Source organism: Phyllostomus discolor, chromosome 3 (genome assembly GCF_004126475.2).
Source record: "Phyllostomus discolor isolate MPI-MPIP mPhyDis1 chromosome 3, mPhyDis1.pri.v3, whole genome shotgun sequence".
In the NCBI taxonomy this organism is placed as follows: domain Eukaryota; kingdom Metazoa; phylum Chordata; class Mammalia; order Chiroptera; family Phyllostomidae; genus Phyllostomus; species Phyllostomus discolor.
Genome location: NC_040905.2, coordinates 158,864,945 through 158,883,535, shown reverse-complemented (window position 1 = coordinate 158,883,535; position 18,591 = coordinate 158,864,945). Strand labels below are relative to the sequence as shown.

At 39.8% G+C, this 18,591-nt stretch overlaps 1 protein-coding gene across 43 annotated transcripts in view; it reads right to left on the bottom strand.

Annotated features, from left to right (window-relative positions):
* The window catches only part of PTPRD (protein tyrosine phosphatase receptor type D), a 1,502,332-nt gene that overhangs the window by 97,135 nt on the left and 1,386,606 nt on the right, over positions 1 to 18,591 (bottom strand). The window lies entirely within an intron of this gene.

Genomic DNA, 18,591 nt, shown 5'->3' with positions numbered 1-18,591 from the left:
GACCATCAACTCATGAATAACAAGTCTGCACAAACAGTTTTAATGGCTGTTCTAATGGCATTCAATGGAAGGCACTTTAATAGGATTTCTAGTACAATCCTGAAAGCTTGTCTTTAATCAATCTGTCATCGATGAAGAAATGGATTGCCGCACCTCACAACCAGCCTACTGAAATCAACACACACACAGAGTGATAGCGGTTGTCATCCTACATTACCATCCTCATCTCAAGTATTCTGTTAACTACTGTGAGAAGCAGCTCCATGCTCAAAATGCAGGCTGCCACTGAAAGAGCGTATTTATACTAAAAGGATGCAGTAGAAATGAAACAAAACACAGTGGAAAGCTCATAAACTGTCGTGTGCATGAGGACAAAAGCAGAGACAGTAACTGGAATCCAAACACAAAGGCATGTAAACACAAAAACTTGAAAGAGTCGCTGGCATTGTCTTTGAAATAACATACCCTGTTCTCTGGGTAATTAGTTTGCGAATTCCTACAGCACCGACTCTACATTTGTCTCATATTGTTTTATAATCTTGTTTTCTGTACTGACGTGAAGTTCTTTAAAGTCAGAATTGCTGTGTTATGGTCTTCAGTGTGCACACCAACTCAACACACACATGCACTGACTCGGTGCAGTGCAAGGGGATGGTCCTAACTTCTAGCCAGTGCTTGGCTCCGTTTATCTTTGTTCATGTCAGAGGCTCTCAGTTCTGATTTTCCACATTAGAATACCACTTGTCTGGAGACCACTTTCTTATCCCTTTTGCTTTTTTAAAATCCTACCTCCTTTCGAGGTTCAGCTCAAACCCCACTGCCCCAGCCCTGGGGAGCACCACCACACACGTTCACACGCAGCCCACCAACCAGTGCGCCATCCACTCGGCAACAGTTATGTTTACCCTTGCAGCATTTTTTCTTTTAATGTTGTTTGGGTTTGTTGTGATAACTTATTGTTTCATTTGATGATTCTTTTTTAATTGTCTAAAACACTTAGATTATTTAAAAAAATTTAGATTAGTTTACATTCAATGTTATTTTGCCTTTGTTTCAGGTGTACAGTACAGTGGCTAGACAATCATATCACTTATGAAGTTTTCCCCCAGATATTTCTAGTACCGTTTGCTAATTCTTAACTTTCCAACACTATTGTGAGTTCCTGGACAAATGCAGTCTACTATAGATATCTGTAGTCTGTGGGCTAAGCCAGTACAGGCACAAGTAAAAATCTTGATATAATTTTAACAATGTCAGATTTTTATTTGAATTTCTGTGGAAGTGTTTTGAAATTGGGAGTTTTTTTAATTACACTGTCACCTCCTGATTTAGAATGCTGAGTCTTCTTCACGTGTATCCAAAGATTGTGAACCAGAAGGGAACAGACTGATGCATTCTTCAGAATATGTCCCCATCAATGATGATAGCTGTGAACTCACAGACGTTAGAGCAATCTCCACTGATTATCAAGACTACTGGAAACACCCATGGGCTAAGCTATATAGTTCATTAAAGTTATACAAGTTGAGCAAAGCCTAAAGTGTGTTAAAGGAATACAAATATCTCTTCTCAGATCCAATTTTGGAAAAATATGAATAGACACGGCCTTCCTAGGGGAACTGTATATGTTTATATATAAGTAATGTTACTATAAAATTGACTACCTTTTTCCAAATTGAAAGTATTATCAATCAAGCCATTCACTATATACAAGCAGAATTTTATGCTGAAAAGAAAAATAAATATATTTAAAATCACTTAAAATACCTCTTGTTTATATGAAGGGAAACATTAGATTATAAGCTCTGTTCTTTATTACACAGTGTAAGTCTCACTTACTCCAATTTGAGGGCACACTTCGATACTCTAACAAGATGGCAAACAAAACACAAAGAGACTAGTCAATTTTATAAATAGTGATATGAATAAAGTAGTAAATATAAATAACACTTTTCTAACAAATGGACCCTTTTTTTTTTTACCAATAGAGGTATAAAATACAGGTATGTTCGTTACCCTAGCCGATGATTTATAAGGGAAGAAGAAAATGAGATCTATATTGTACTTTATCAATTCCTATTTCTTCCTGTAGGCATATATTTCATCCAGTTAGGGGAAGTCTGGTTGATATTACAACACAAAATACTAAGCTAGATAACTGCTCCCAAAGTTTACAGAAACATCAAGAAATTCTGCCATGGAAACATAACAAAGAACAAATGCTGTTCCTCAGTTTTCCTCAACACACATATGAGTAACAGAATAGGAGAAGGGAAACATGAGTTTTCTCTACAAGGGGTCCAAAAGTCTAAGAGTTTGAAGCATTTATTTTTCTGTCCAGGAAATAATATAGACTCTGAAACACAGATTTTACATAGCTGCTAACATTCTAACTGGATTTCTAAATCTCTGAATTTACTGAATATTAGAAAACCAACCAACCAACCAACCAAAATCACTATTCACAGGTGAATATAACAAACAGGAAAACCTCTGACTGGTGTGGTCTAGTGGGCTGGGTGTCAAGTCACCCTGCAAACCAAAAAGTCACCAGTTTGATTCTGGGTCAGGGTGCATGTCTGGGTTGCAGGCCAGGTCCCCCCAGGTCCCCAGTTGGGGGCGTGAGAGAGGCAACCGATGTTTCTCTCTCATGTTGATGTTTCGCTCCCTCTTTCTCCTTCCCTTCCCCTCTCTGTAAAAGTAAATAAATATTTAAAAACAAAACAAATCTCTAGAAAAATCCTAGTCGTTATTATATTGGAGGAAAACCCATAGCTGCATTATATTGGAATCCTGACAAAAAAAAATACAGCTATTATAGCTTTGGCCTAAATTTTGCTAAAACTCTGAAGGAAACTTTAGACTCAGGACTCTAGGGCAAGGATTAGGTATTATTCATCTTTGCACCCCCAGAGTCAAGCAAAGCACCTGGCACATAGTAAGAACTTAGTAAACATCTGTTGCATGAGATGAACTGAATATAAGGCTGGAAAAGGAAAAAAAAACCTCTAAAGAAGCAGGCATCCATGTTTTGGGAAATTTTTTTAGAGACAGCCAGTATTTTTAGATTTGGTCTTCCATTGTTCTCAAGGATATTTGGAAGAAAAGAGCAGCTTTGTTTCGTGGAGTTCATTTGTTTATTCTCTAACGAAAATTATAATCCTTGGTCTGTGGCATCACAATTGGTTGCTGTGGGAATGATTATAGATCAAAAACAAAAAGATTATATCCCTTTTCAAGAGCAAATGAGTAGCAAGAGCAGATGAAGTCTTAAGGAAACAAAAATGTTCTTTTCATGCAAATATTTTTATGCTAAAACTACAGAGAGATAAATACTGAAACTACAGTCTTTGTGAAACTCACTGGCAGATTTTAGCTTTGAGGAAAGATATTCCCCTCCAGAGTTGGCCTTGAGACATAAATACTCCAGATCATTTTTCTTCACAGACACTGGGCGAGTAGAACAAGGGAGTTCTGCACATAGCATCTTTATGCTGCTTCCTTCTAGGCTGGGGGCTGACTGGCTTCCCGATCTGTGTGCACAGCCACCCTCAGGGAGGTGATCCCCTGCACTGTCCTTGACACGCCAAGGAGGTCCAATGACAGTGGACGGAAGACCTAGGCAGAAGACCACTGCCCATGAAGTTCCTCTGCCCCCATGAGACATCTGCTGCAGTGCAGCAGTACGTGAACCATTTTCATTCATGACCGGATAAGCAATACCCGCCTGGGTAAGACATGATTGTGCTTGGGAAGTGGTAGATAGGTCCAAAGAGCAAATGAGGTTCCTGTTTCATTTTAAAACTTACTCCTATATTCATTGCAGAAATATTTACCATGCTAGGCACAGGGATATCCCAATAAATATGACACATTCCCTTCCCTAAGGAAGCTTTAATTCTAGTGGAAGATAGACAAGTAAAACTATAAAGACTGCAGTGCCATGCAGTAACATGGATTCAGCCACAGCAAAGAGTAAATCGAACCTGTCATCTACACAGCGACAGGCACCTGTCTCACCTGAATACTTGCCTTGCGTACTCGTGCTTCCTTCAGGCTCTGGCACTGCGCATTTTCAAATAGCTCCACAATGTCAGTGGTTCTGCCACCAGGTGGAAATACAATGCGAACAAAGGAAACAGAAATCTTCACCAAAATGCAGGGGCAGAAAAAGCTTAGTGGTTTCCTTGATATTTTATGGTATACCTATTTAATACTAAATATAAGCCCTGGCTGGCGTAGCTCAGTGGATTGAGCGCGGGCTGGGAACCAAAGTGTCCCAGGTTCGATTCCCAGCCAGGGTACATGTCTGGGTTGCAGGCTATAACCTCCAGCAACCGCACATTGATCTCTCTCTCTCTCTCTCTCTCTCTCTCTCTATCTCCCTCCCCTCTCTAAAAATAAATAAATAAATAAAAAAATACTAAATATAAAATATGTCTACTAACGTGTACACTTTAAAATGGTGAATTTTATAATACATATTTTATATCTCAATAACAAAATGATAAAAATACATTAAATATAATCATGCAAATTTATTTTTTCACCTAAAACAATTTTGTTTCTTTCAATAAATAAAAGTCACCTCCTGTCAGAATCCTTGATAGCCATCTAAATTCCTAGTACTCTTTAAAATGAGGGGCCTCATACAGAAAGTAAAACTTCTGTGATGTTTCCAGTTACCCTGACTTTAAGATGTGTCACTACAGTTTCATTGTCAGAAAACCTTTCCCTTTGTTCATTAGTTTCTTTTTACCGAGGGGGCTGATCTGGAACACATCAGCTGTTGCGTTACCGCGGACGTGAAACTGGCTGAGTTCACATCAGTTAGGTTCCTCGCCAAGGTCTTCTCTTCAGTGAAGCCACATGGATGGACTAGATTGTAAGATTTTAGGAATCCTCAAATATAATTCCACTGTAGAAACTTTATGTCACTGGTTCAAACCTTAGAAACTTTAGGGAAGTTTTTATTTATTTTGCAGATAATGGGAGAGCCCCTGAACTGTGACAGGAGGGATCAATATGGAAGGAACAGAAAAGGAACGAAAAAGGAAATCGATGCCCGGTCGCATGGCAACACCCACCAAACGCCGGTGCTTAGCCTGCAAATTTTTATTCCCTACCTGTCTCCACTGATGACGAGGGACCAGCTAATTACTGTGGGAGCAAAGGGGACCAAGTTCTCCCACCTCCACTAATGCAGCACCCTAACTGCTCTTAATACAGAGGGAGGCAGCATTTCACTGTTCATTAACTATGGTAATTATATTTCTCAATCACTTCAGCCCTCTCTGCACTCCCGAGTCATAGAACACAACAGAAGAGATCAAACCTAAGCCCAAGGGTCAGGGGAAAGACATAACCACAATGAGAAAACAAAAAGGGATACCCGGCATCAGAAAGAATCGCATCTTTGTAACATCTAGTTTTAATCATGTTTTATAATAATGAGACAAACAGAATTCCAAGGTTAGAGAGACTCTGTAATGGTCACCCAGTGAAATCACCAATATGATGCTAAACTTCTGCCTCCTAAGCCAGTTTAGGAAGTTAAATGCTACTTGACATCCTGTTCACTTGAACAGAAATCAGAGCTAAAACTAAAACAAAACCAGTAATGACAATGAACCCTGAAGCTAATGGAAATAAATATAAGTAGACAATGAATTTGTACTCTCACCCATCTTGAAATGTGGCAAACTTCTTCTAATTGTGAAGTAACAGCTCTATCTTCGTAAGTCATTTAGCAGCTTTTATATGACATTAACTTGCAAAAACTTAAAGAGGTTTTTGCATTTATGAAAGAATGTTTTAAAAATCTTAAGGGTAGTGTCCCAGGTTCGATTCCCAGCCAGGGTACATGCCTGGTTTGCAGGCCATAACCCCCAGCAAACGCACATTGAAGTTTCTCTCTCTCTCTCCCTCCCTCCCTTCCTTCTCTAAAATAAATAAATAAATAAATAAATAAATAAATAAAATCTTAAGGGTAAATGCCACTTTGTATCAGTTTAATAGATTTGTGAAGCTTAGTTTATTGTAGTGAATGAGTTCTCCTTTCGTCATGGGCCTTAACTAAATGATGCTGGAACTGGACTGGAGATGTGCGGAGAGGAGGGCATTTCGTCAATCTGTGTCTTCAGTTTTTTTAATTGCTAGGACTAAATAAGTAAGTAGACTCTGGTCTATAGTTTAAAATGTCAAGACCTGAACAAGTCAATACCAATTACTCTACATGAGAGTGAAGACAGGATCTTTATAATACCTCCCAATCCTTCAAACATCGGTTGCTGTTTCTTCTCCCCTTTATTTTCACAGTGAGGTGGCCAAGGTCAAAAGACAAATGCAGTCACTACTGAGGTCAGAACGTGACCCTAACACCAAGCCATGCGGGTTCATATCCTAGCATTGCAACTTACTCGCTGTGTGGCAAGATGGACAAGTTACTTAACTTTCCTGTGGTTCAGTTCAGAACCCTCTTTGGTAACATGGGGATACCAATAGTGCCTGCTTGGAAGGACTGATTGAGTTAACATATGTAATGTGCTGTGAAGAGCCAAGGTAAGAGCTATGCACATGTTTGCTATCATTATTATCCCTGCAAAGCTTTTCTAGGTTGTAAAGTTCTATAGAGAGGATAAGCATTATTAGTATCATGATGTTCAAGTATTACACAGTTTACTTTATAAACTTCTCCAAAGGGGGAGGTATAAACATTCTGAAAACTGAGAGGAGGGAGGAGAAAGAAGAAGGAAGTGGGAGGGAGGGGAGGGAGGAGAGGGAAGGGGAAGGAAATGGGAACTAGATCGGGAAGAAGTGCGGGAGGGGAGGGGAGAATGAATTAATTCAAGATCTCCATGAGTTGGAGTTTGATGACTGATGAATGCCCACCATTAGGGAACCTTACTCAGCAAGTGAGCAATAATGCAGTTCTGATTATGCTGCATGCATGAACTTAGTTACTGCCAAATACTCCAATTGCTGCATCTGTGATGATTAAATGTTCCCAAGGCATTGCTAAATCCACAAGTTCATGTATGTCCTAATGCTTACATCCTTCTCTTCTATTCTCTCTGTTTCCCCAACTGGATGGAGTATCCAACAATTACTTTTCAAATAGAATGACAAACTCTTTAGCCACAGTAGAAAAACCATGGCAAATACTATTGTCAATACCATTTATACAATGTAAAAAGGAACACATAAATAAATAAAGGCATCCCTATGATGCAGGGTGGCAACGGGCTCTCCCTCCTTGCTCTGATTCCTTGCTGCAGCATTGTTGAAATTTTGCCCCAAAGCTGTCCTCTCAAGTTACAAAAACACAGATACATTCATCAGTCCCTGGGGTTCTCTCAGTGTTAAGAGTAGAAGCAAGATATCATTTCTAGGACTTGAGAGTATTTTTGAGATCATCTAGGGCAGACTCCTTAGCATGTTGTCATACCTTTCAAGGGTATCATCCTCTTGCCCACTTTGCCTCTCTGCAAAATGACCCTGACTTTGCAGTGAGAGGCACAGACCAGACTGCCCAACACCCCGCCCCCCTCACTTTCTGCATAAGCCATTCCATTCTCATTGCTGCACCTTTGTGCGTGCATTTCCCTTGCCTTGAGGTCTTGCATTTCCAACAAACTTCAGTGACTCTTTGACCCAGATGTTCCCTGGGAAGCCTCCCCTCAGTACTGCTCTGTCTTAAACTACCCCCTCCCCATACCCATCACATTCTTATAACTGTTGGTCCTTTTTCTATTTTTTCTAAATAGAATTATGGGCCCTGTAGGGTAGAGTTTATCCTTGATCATTTTTGTTTGCTAGTAACTGTCAAACAAATAAAGGCATTTTAATGGTTCCTCTTATAAGTAAGAAAACATGTATAGGAGAGGTCAACTGCTTGTCCAGGGGCATTAGAATCCATACAGAGACACGAGGGCAGGTTTGACTCATCAGTAAGGAGTTTTCTTTCTGGAAATTAATAAGAATTTAATTTCCAGAAATTCTATTAGGTACAACACATGAAAAGAGCTTTGCAGACCTCATAACCACCCTCCATCTTCATCATCCATCAGCCTTCTCTTAATAGCTTTCAGAGAGCTCCTTTTAGGAAGAAGGAAATGTTTTGGAAGATTAAATGACTTGTGAGAAAAACTCAGTGTTATTAAGTGACTAACAGGTAGGTTATGAGTATTAAAGTTCACTTGTATTTACTGTGTGCTCCCTTTGTACAGAAAGGCAAAAGGCCAGATGCCTAACATATGAGGGGGAACCCATCCCAAAACCAGAATTATCTTCTAAAGGGCAGGTCCCTTGTAGCGTTCTTCCCCTGCTATATGAGTATTCTAGGAACCCATCTGTATCAGTGTAGTGTATCAGCTGGCATTGTTGTGAGAGGCTGAATTCAGCTTCAGTGGATTTTTTTTGAAGACTCTTTCAACATGTTTGCCCATTTCATGCTGGGTGATTTATGAGTGCACCTGCACTGAGTGTTCAGCAGTTTTTGACCAAAAATGGTAATGACCCCTGCACCCCACCCCATTCCCTGGGTCTCACCCTGCGCTACATTTTTTTTGTTACCCCAGATGAAAAAGTCCTCAAAGGGAAAGGTGTTGCCGATGTAGAAGAGGTATAACAAAAAAGGCAGAAACATTAAAAAACATCAAAATTGACCAGTTCAAAACTGTTCTGAGCAGTGGAAGAAATGTCTGAATAGGTGTATTGCATCAAATGGAGAGTACTTTGAAGGTGACTGAAGTTTAAACATATAAGAATACATAATTTTTTATAAATAAACTCAATTTTGGGGGCCCCCCTCATATATTCATCTTCATCACAACCTCAAGAGTAGATGCTAGTATCTTCCTCTTTAATAAGAGAAACCGAACCACGCAGGGTGAAGTAATGGGTCAGGGTCAAGCAGCAAACTACTAAATGGCAGAGTCAAAATATAAACCTTGCTTCCCCAACTTCAAAGCTCTCTCCAGCATCTGCTATCACAGCCTTCCAAACGCACACTCATCACTCTGGCCCGAAATTCCCAACTTCATTTTCAAATAAAAATGAAACCCTAAACGTGGGCCCTTCTAAATTCTTGCTATCGTCTCTTTGAAGTTAAAAGCTTACTTTGGAACTAGGAGACACGTCAAGACGAATTGTTTCCTGAGAGTCTTGGCCTCCACATGGGAACAGGGAGAAAGACAATTTGGACAATGTCCAGTGACGCTGAAGGGCCAATTAGCTATAGTGAACTCGGATGAGAATAAGGATTGAGAAACAGAAGACTAGAGTCATATGAGATTCCCCCAGGATGAGTATGACTCCAGGAAGAACAAATTTTTTAAAAAAGGCTCATGTATAATAAAGATAGCGTTTAACGCCGGTAAGGAAAATGTTCGAGGTTGAAAAGAAGTAGATACAAGAACACACTTTAGAAAGCCTAAGTAAAAACCAGCTTTGGGTATTCAGGATTGGTTGCAGTTTTGAGCTTCTAGCAACTACACAAGCTCAGAGGGAAGGAAAGGCTGTACACACAGGACCCACACCCTGGTCTTGGATGTGATGTTTCTTCCAGGGCGAGCTGCTGTGTCTGTGTCCAACTAGGTTTGCCTGCAGAATGCAGACAGCAGCCTGCTGGGAAGTGGCTTTCTGCACCTTTGTATCTTAATTGGTGAGGCTGGTCCTTAGCTGTGAAGAAAGCAAGCATCTTCTCAAATTGCCAATTGGTAGGCTCATTTTTATTATAAAAACTACACTGGGAGATTAGTCTGTAGGTGCCTTTGAGTTAAATCTGAGGCATCTGCATTAAATGTATTCACTTTTGTGCTGTTGAAAGATAATAACAATCTATTTTCTGAGAGAAAAGGGCCTGAAAATAAGTCTTCACTGCTGATAAGTCAGGTTGGCCAAGGAAAGCTGCTTTTTTTTTTTTTTTTTTTTACAGAAAGACATTCTTTGTTCTGCTAGCTCCTGTGGTTGGTACTAGCAATCACAAGAGGGAATTTAGGTGAACTGTAAATTTAGTTAGAAACTGATCCAGGCACACACTTCGGTCAGTCATCTGCTGCGTGCCCAGTGCTGAGCATGCTGCCACAGGGCCAGTGGCAGAGAGGGGGCAACGCCTGATGAGAGGACAGCTCTATCTGAACACAGAAGATGATCAGAGTAAGAGAAAGGGTAACAGTAAGTGCTGACTGCATTGGTTTAAAAAGCATGGTTTCCTTTTTCTTCTATTATTCTTATTACTACTTTTTTTTTTTTTTTTTTTTTTTTACTAATTTCAGTAAAGCCCTAAGGGTTTGGCCAATGACAATGATAGGGAGACACCAGGGTTTCACTGATTCTAACAGACACTTTTTTTCCCTCCGCTTAACATCTCTATAAAACTCATGTGCATCTCAAAACTGATGGCGTCTATTTGATGAAATAAATAATAGGTACTAAGACAACTAAGCACTTGCATCAGGGACTCTGCTCAGAATGTTCTGTGTATTTACTTGAAATGCTCTATGAGGTAGGTTAAGTGCTATGACTGTTTCCTTTGCAGGGGTGAAGAAACTGAAATACAGAGGCTCAGTGACTGGCTCAAAGTGACACGACTTGAGCCAGGGGCCCACCTCAGGCAGCCCATCTTCAGGCTCACCTGCTTTGCCACCATTCCATATGCAGCTCCTCAGCGAGTGGGCGGCGACTCCCTGCCCACACCCCCAACCCCGAGTGTCAGGAGACTCCACTTCAGAGTAGTCCGTTTAGTCATTCAGTACCCCCAATCTCTTAGGATTAGGTTGACACAGCTCATGTATAAAAAAGTTGTTACCACATTTTATTTCATGACATCACTCATTTTTTTCATTCCATTATACAAGTCACCATAATTTGCTCAAAAAATTTAAAAGAAGTTCTAATCTTTTGGGGCTCATGTGTCAAAAATATTTTAAAATGGAGGCTTTTTTCCTGATCTACTGCACTCTTCAACTTGGCATAAGAGATGAAAATAGATCTCTGTCATCCTCCCCTTGCTTACTTCAGGAAGACGGGGGAGTCACTTCCAAGAAAAACCCAGTGTATTCAAATGTGGGGAAAAAATCAGGGGTAGGGGTGTGTGTATGTGTTTGGTTTCTTGTTTGTGTCTCTGCAGCACCCTAATGAATAGTCACTCTCATGGGTTTACACATAAATTATAAACTGATTGAAAACAGATATGACCAGTGGTTTCACATTACAAATGCTTACAGGTTTATAAAACATTTAGCGATGAAGGGTGTGTGTATACAAATGTGCTTTGGCACACATGGTCAAATACGCCGAGAGCCTTCTTTTGGGGCAAATAGAAATGTTTTCTCTTGTGGTCACTGCTTTGATGACAGACAACTTTGTCCCTTCTATGGAAAAGTGCAGTGTTTACCAATGGGAATGAAGAAACGTCTACAGGGAAGAGAAATACATTCTTAGCATGTCACAGAAGAAACAATGGGTTTTCCCAGGGATAGTCATGCAATGCAAATTGCTAAGTATGACATTTTCACAGAAACTTTTGATATAAATATCGTTTCAATTGAAGACTTAGGTTCCTGGACTCCAAAATCAGGGCATAGTAAGAATGAAGCAGGGTAAGATTTAGGTCTCTAGAGCAGATGAGTTAAGGTACAGTGTTCTAACAACAAGAAGGCACACATCTGTGACCTGGTTCAACGACATACTAAGTATGCCACCTTGGGCAAGTCACTCTTTTCTCAACCTCGTGTTCCTTACCTCTGAGAAGAGAGGGTTCAACTACATGATCTCTGAGATCTATTCCAGTTCTAACCATTTAAAAATATGATTGAAGCAATGTTTTTAAATGTCTATGTCTTGGCACCATCTCAATTTCATTATTTGTGAAGGAAATAATGTATCTTTTTTCTTTACCTATCTCATTATAGTGTTGCAAAGACCTTAGTTTAATAGACAGGGTGCCACATACGAGCTGCTATGAAAAGAGAAGAACAGGACACTGATGTCCACACTGTCTCAGACAAGAGGCTGGCGATCAGCTGCCCAGACAGGAGACGTGAGCATGGCTGTGAGTACAGCGAGCACTCTCAGTACATGTGGGCGCTGAGATCAAAGTGCCTGCAGCTCCGGAGATGGCAGCAACGATGTTGGGACTGGGCTTTGTGAAGGGAGCAAAATAAACCAAGTGTCCTTACGGTAGCCTTCTGTGAAACATGGTTTCCTGCCCCTCTCCGATCACGACAAAAAAGACAGTTCTTCGGAGTAGTTTTAATATACACATTTAAGATAATACTACTGAAAGAGCTGATGACACCTTGGAAGCTAGGTGTCTGACAAGTGCTCATGTCTGTGTACGTGCCATGGCGGGACGGACTGTGACCAAAGGGCCATTTGTAAGTTGGCCATTAGGAATTTATTAGGAAATCTGCTCCTGGAACTCTGTTTGAAAAGGGAATCATTTTCTCCATTTAGACCACAAAAGGTATAAAATCTATAATGTCCCAGAACTAGATTATATGATCTAGATGATTATTTCCATGGGAAACTGTGCCTTGAAAACCAAATGGGAGCTAGCTTCACGTCTTCTCTAACTTCGTGGGTTTTCTTACTAGTGACTGCCAGGATGCCTTTGTGTCAGGGTCCTGACCGATGCAGGTTGAGGAAATTAACACTATTTCTAGAAAATAAGGAACTTATGTTCATAGCTGAGGGAGAAGGTGCTTCTTTTTCATTCACTCCGCACGTCACAAAGGGCAGTTGTACCAACAGGCAGAAGTAAGTGTGCCTCTCCTTCCACCAGGGCTGTCTGTGTGCTCCAGCAATTTGAACACGCGCTCTTGAACAAACTAAGGCCTGCTTTATAATCCCCCAATTCTCTGTCCCTCCCCAGTTTCTCCCTCCTTCTTTCCATTACCTCGCCAATGACAGATAAACTTCCCCAAAAAAGGACCTTATAAGTATGCTCTTTATTTTCATCATGCTGTGAAAAAACTTTTATTGTAAGATTGATTTTATTATAATTTTTTATTGATATGTCTGTTCAATGAACGAGCATATTACTTGAGGGTAGGCATTGTGGGAGCTTAATAAATAGTTTATTAGTTTATTATGACTGTGATATTTTATTAATAACAATATAATTACCTCTCTGCAAAAATATTTCTTGGGTTCCATATATGAAAATAATCCAAACTTCAGCTACTGTTTACTGAGCCCCTTATACATATGTGTATATACACACATACACATACATATACATACATACATATAGATATATACAAGTTGTATGTGTATCCTAGAATTTATACACATAGACACATATATTCCACATTACCTAATTCTCAAGGCAACACATTTACAGGTGAGAAATTCTCATAGGAATATATAACTGAGCCACACTAAATCATACAATGTGTTCAAGTCAAAATACAAGTCTGTCTGGGTCCAAATCACATGTCCTTCCTAACCTCCCCCTCCATCCCCTGACACTGGTGAACTTGGCACTGAAAGCGTATTGCAGTTCTTGGCCCTTATGATCCAAATTCATTTCACCCCACTTTTAGCCATAAACAGTTTGCTCCATCACCACAAGCCTACTTAACACTCCCACTACCTGCACATACGCTTTATTATGCAAAGCTACCATCAGGGTGTCCTGCTAAAATGCAGTCACACATTCAGTAGGTTTGGGATGGTGCCTCACACTCTGCATTCCAACAAGCTCTCCGGAGATAACCAATGTTGCTGGTCTGTAGCTCACACTTTGAAGGGGAAAGTACTGGAGCATTCTTTTCCTGCCTGCCTTTGACCCTTCCCTTGAGAAAATGCTCCTCACTCCTTTTCTTCCTTGTTCCCCCTTTGCTTCAATACCTTTTCCAGTTCTTCATCACTCTCTGACCTTTACTAAATCCCAGCAGCATTCTGTTAGTATTAGGATTAGCTTCTTGTTGTTCTTTTTTTTTATGTATATCTCTCTTTGTCTAATAGACCTCCTGGAAGTACACATTTGTTATAACTTCTATGTTCCTCCCAGCACTTAGCATAGCACTCTTCTGTGGTAGTGTGGTGTATAAATACCAGCTCATCCTTCCAGTTTAAGAAGTGCCCTTCCAGAGTAATTTCCTCTCTCCAGTCAAGGAAGGAGCCAGCTCTAGGTGGGGGAGCTGTGGGCAGCCATGTCCTAATGTGTGTCTCCATGACAAATGAGTGAGTGAGTTGGAGTTCAGAGTTTGTTCTCTGACTTTGGGGTTTTGACTGGCAAGAACAACTTTGTCTCTTTTTAGAAGAGGGGGCTTTATGTAAATAAAAGCATGATCAAAAGCCCTATTTTATACATGTGAGTGAGGGCAACAAGAAGCTGGCCTGTGCAGGAGGAAGAATGCAGACAGCCCAAAGAACCCCAAGGGGGAGGGATCTAGGTAGGACGTCCAAAATCTCTACAGTCTTCTAGCGCCAGATAACAGTTCTTGAGGTATACTTATACTGTTAGCCTTGGTCTCCATAATAAGTAGCTAATTTGTAAATAAATTTGTACTAACTTATCACAAATAAAACGAACTCCCATTTATTTTCCCTTATGTGAGCTTTGGACTGTAGTTACTTACAACCAATCTAACATAAACAGGATTTATGTGTCTAATATTAATAATGATAACGCTAACCATGATGTCTGAATCTCACATACTGGCTTATCAGCCATCTCAGGAAATAGTGAAATGAAGAGTGGAGGGCCACATTCTGTTGCACATTATCCTAAACAAATTGATGTTTCTCAAACTGAAGTCTTCAGAGCACTTATGTCAAAGTCATCTGAAGTGCTCTTTTAAAGTGGATATTCCCAGGGAGAAATTGTTTGCAAACTCTGTATCTAATGAGTTACTGTCCAAAATATATGAAAAACTCATACAACTCAATAACTAAATAATTTGATTTAAAAATGGGCAAAGGAACTGAATAGACATTTTTCCAAACAAGACATACAAATGACCAATAAGTACATGAAAAGATGCTCAACATCACTAATCATCAGGGAAATGCAAATCTAAAGCACAATGAGATAGTACCCCTGTTAGAATGACTGGCAGCAAAAAGACAAGGAGTAAGTATTGGCAAGGATGTAGAGAAAAGGGCACCCTTGAGCACTCTTGGTAGGAACATAAATTGGCACTACCCCCATGTAAAACAGTATGGAGGGTCCTCTAAAAATTAAAAATAGAGCAACCATATGATCTAGTAATCCCACTTCTTGGTATGTAACCAAAGGAAACAATATCACTGTCTTGAAGAGATATCAGTACCCCCATATTTACTACAGCATTATTTATAAAAGCCAAGATGCAGAAGCAACCTAATGGATGTCTATTAATGTATGAAGGAATCAAGAATGTATGGTATATATACAATGAAATTGTTCAGTCATAAAAAGTAGGAAATTCTGCCATTTACAAACAAATGAATGGACACTGTGGGCATTATGCTAAATGAAATAAGCCAGACAGAGAAAGACGAGTATTATATGATCTCACATATATGTGCCATATTAAAAAAAAAGTGAACTCATAGAAACAGAACAGACTAGTGGTTGCCAGGAGCAAGATGTAAGAGGTATGGGAAATGGGTAAAGATGGTCAAAAGATATAAAATTCCAGGTATAAGATAAATAAATCCTGGGATGTAATATATACTATGATGAACACAGTTAACAAAAAATATTGTATATTTGAAGTTTGTTAACAGAAATCTTAAAAGTTCTCACTGCAAGGAAAAATCTGTAAATATGTGAGGTAACAGATGTTAACTGGATTTATAGTAGTAATCATTTTGCTATATATATACACACATACACACACACACACATATCCAATCATTTTGTTGTATACCCTAAACTATACAATATATCAATTATGTTCCAATGAAACTGGGGAAAATAAATAAAATGGATGTTCCTGGTTACCACAGCTGACCTACTGAAAGAGCATTTCTGGTGTTGGGAACAGAAATGTGAATTTTAATTAGGCTTCCAGATGTCCCACGGGCATTAGCAAAGACAGTTTGGCAAGACCTACACATACTACTCTGAATCAGTCTAAAAATTCACCACCTAACGTATTGCTTTTGACAGTAATGCCAACTTTAAGGTGGACTTTACCCCCTGCATTCTACATGTCATACTAAAATTCTGGTAGGACTTTGCAGTCTCCTATCACAAAATGAAAACATAAAGTATTTGTAAAGACCTTCAGGAAGTAGTTTTACTGATTTCTTAGGTTCCTTCTTCTAGCTGTCATTGAACCCAATGTCTGAGCCCAGTTTTCCTGATAGTAAAGGAAGTCTGTCACATGATCTAATGATAATGCTGTGCTACAATTTCAACCTACTTCCTCCTATTCTGACCTCAGGATCAGTGCTAACAGCTTTCATGCCTTTAACCTCTGTTTTTGTCTTAGGATAACTAATTCAGCTTCCTGCATTTTGAGAGGTCAGAGTAAACATTAATCCATAGTGATTATGACAAAATAATGAGATGCTTGAAAGTAATGTGACTTGTCTGTCCTTCATTTTCTTCATTGGAAATCAGTAAAGAAATGTATTCATATTTATTTGGATACTGATATGTAAATTTTTTCAAAGTGTTGCTCTGTGGCCTAAAATGTTATGTAGAGGCCTTTACCCTATTATCACAGATGAATACACACTTAAGTGTCTCCTCCATGCTGTTAGGGCAGTGTAGAGTCAATTCCTGCCCAGGGAGCTTTAATCGCAGACGACGATCACGATAAACGGTGCAGCGTCAGTGCGGGCTCTCATGGCAATGCCTGCTGGGGGAGTTTTTAATGGGAGCATTGCCAGCATGCAGTTCTCAGAACTACTTCCGAGGAGGAGCTCTTCTGACAGAATGGCTAAAATGGCTACTAAATACGTATCATTACAGGATCTTCACATGTAGCATTTCTGGAGAATTCCCATATTTAAAGGAGGCCAGTTATTGCAGTCGGTGCATACAACTGAGATTGCTTGAGTGAAGCAAGTGTTGTCCATGGCAGAGAGTGAATTAATGGCATATCAATAGGTTAAGCTATCACACTTTAAATTTTTGTGACCCATTATGTCATTTATAATCATAAATGAAGTAGCAGAGTGGGACCATGAAGAAAACATCCCAGAGCAAAACAGCATGAAGAACCGTGATAATGATGAAGATCCAGGTGGAGAGGTGAGAGGTTTCTGGTTGGTGAACACTGACACTACACTAAGAGTTTTTAAGTTGCCTCTGGAGGCATTCCTCATGTCTTTTCTTTTTTCCCTTAAAATTCAATTTGCAGCCTTAATCCCCAAATCAGGAACTACAGAAACTATTTTAAAGAACATTGTGTTAAGTAAAAAAGAGCCATTATGGCCAAGAGGAAGAACAGGGAGAAAATAAGCAGACCACTTGATAAAATAAGGCATTTCACCATCCAAGGTGAGTTTCATAAAATTGAACATGTTCTCCTGAAGGCTTGGAACAGAATAAAAGAAAATATAACTTAATCAATGAGCAAAAACAGACAAGCAAAACCCCCCAAAACAAAACCATGCAAACCAAAAACAAACAAAAAGGTAAAACCCCCTTTGCGTTCTACCAAATCTTTGACAAAAATGTTGGAGTACTCTAAGAATAAAAGGCTGTCCAGCTCTTGAGTGTGGAGATGCAAGGGGCTACAGATATGTTTTGGTTAGCCAGCATAGAAACCGAAAATGATCGAGCCTGGGGGAGTTGAAGACTTTAGATGGTTCATGTAAATACCCAGGTCGCCACAGGCCCCACTACTCACTCTCTTACAAGGAGCTTCTTCATATAGTTAATGACCCTTTTGCCACCAGAGGTTGGGGCTCCTCTTCGAGGAGGCTCTTATCAAATCTGATGGGACAGATTGCCAGAGCTGGTAGAGCTGATGGATCATCTAGTCCAGGAGGCCCATTTAAGGTGGATTTAACAGAAACCAAAAGAGGTGTAACACGTGTTGTAAGATTCTCACTAAGTAAGCAGAAGAAGCTCTAAGGCTGAATTTGGGCTGCTCAGGCACTCAACAACTTCTGTTGTTTGGCACAACCGCAAGATTTTAGTTGTACATTTTAAATCTTATGCTAAGTTAAACATGGCCTAAAAGAATCACAATGGTTCAGTTATCAACAACTCATGAATTGGCTTTAATATGGGTCCCTGTTCCAGGGGGAATACCAGGAACACCCAGTTTCACAACTTTCTGCTTGATAAGCACTGTGATATCCAAATACACAGGAGTACAAAGACTTTTCATTCCTTTTCATCAGGAATTCACACAGCACCTTTACAGATTCTAAAATTTTAAGATATCCTTCAGTTCACCATTGCTTCAAAGCAGGTAACTTTCTGGGAACATATGACTATCTTAATATTAGCCTTAGTATTATTTCAGATGGAAGGGTACAATCATGTGTAGGCACTTAGTCATTATAGAGTTTTCAGGCCACGCAAAGCTAAGAGCACCAAGAAATCTACGTATTCCCCACATGCTCTCTCAGTGAGGATTCTCACCACAGATCAGTGTATTTGGCACCCAATTGGTACACTGGGAGCTTATT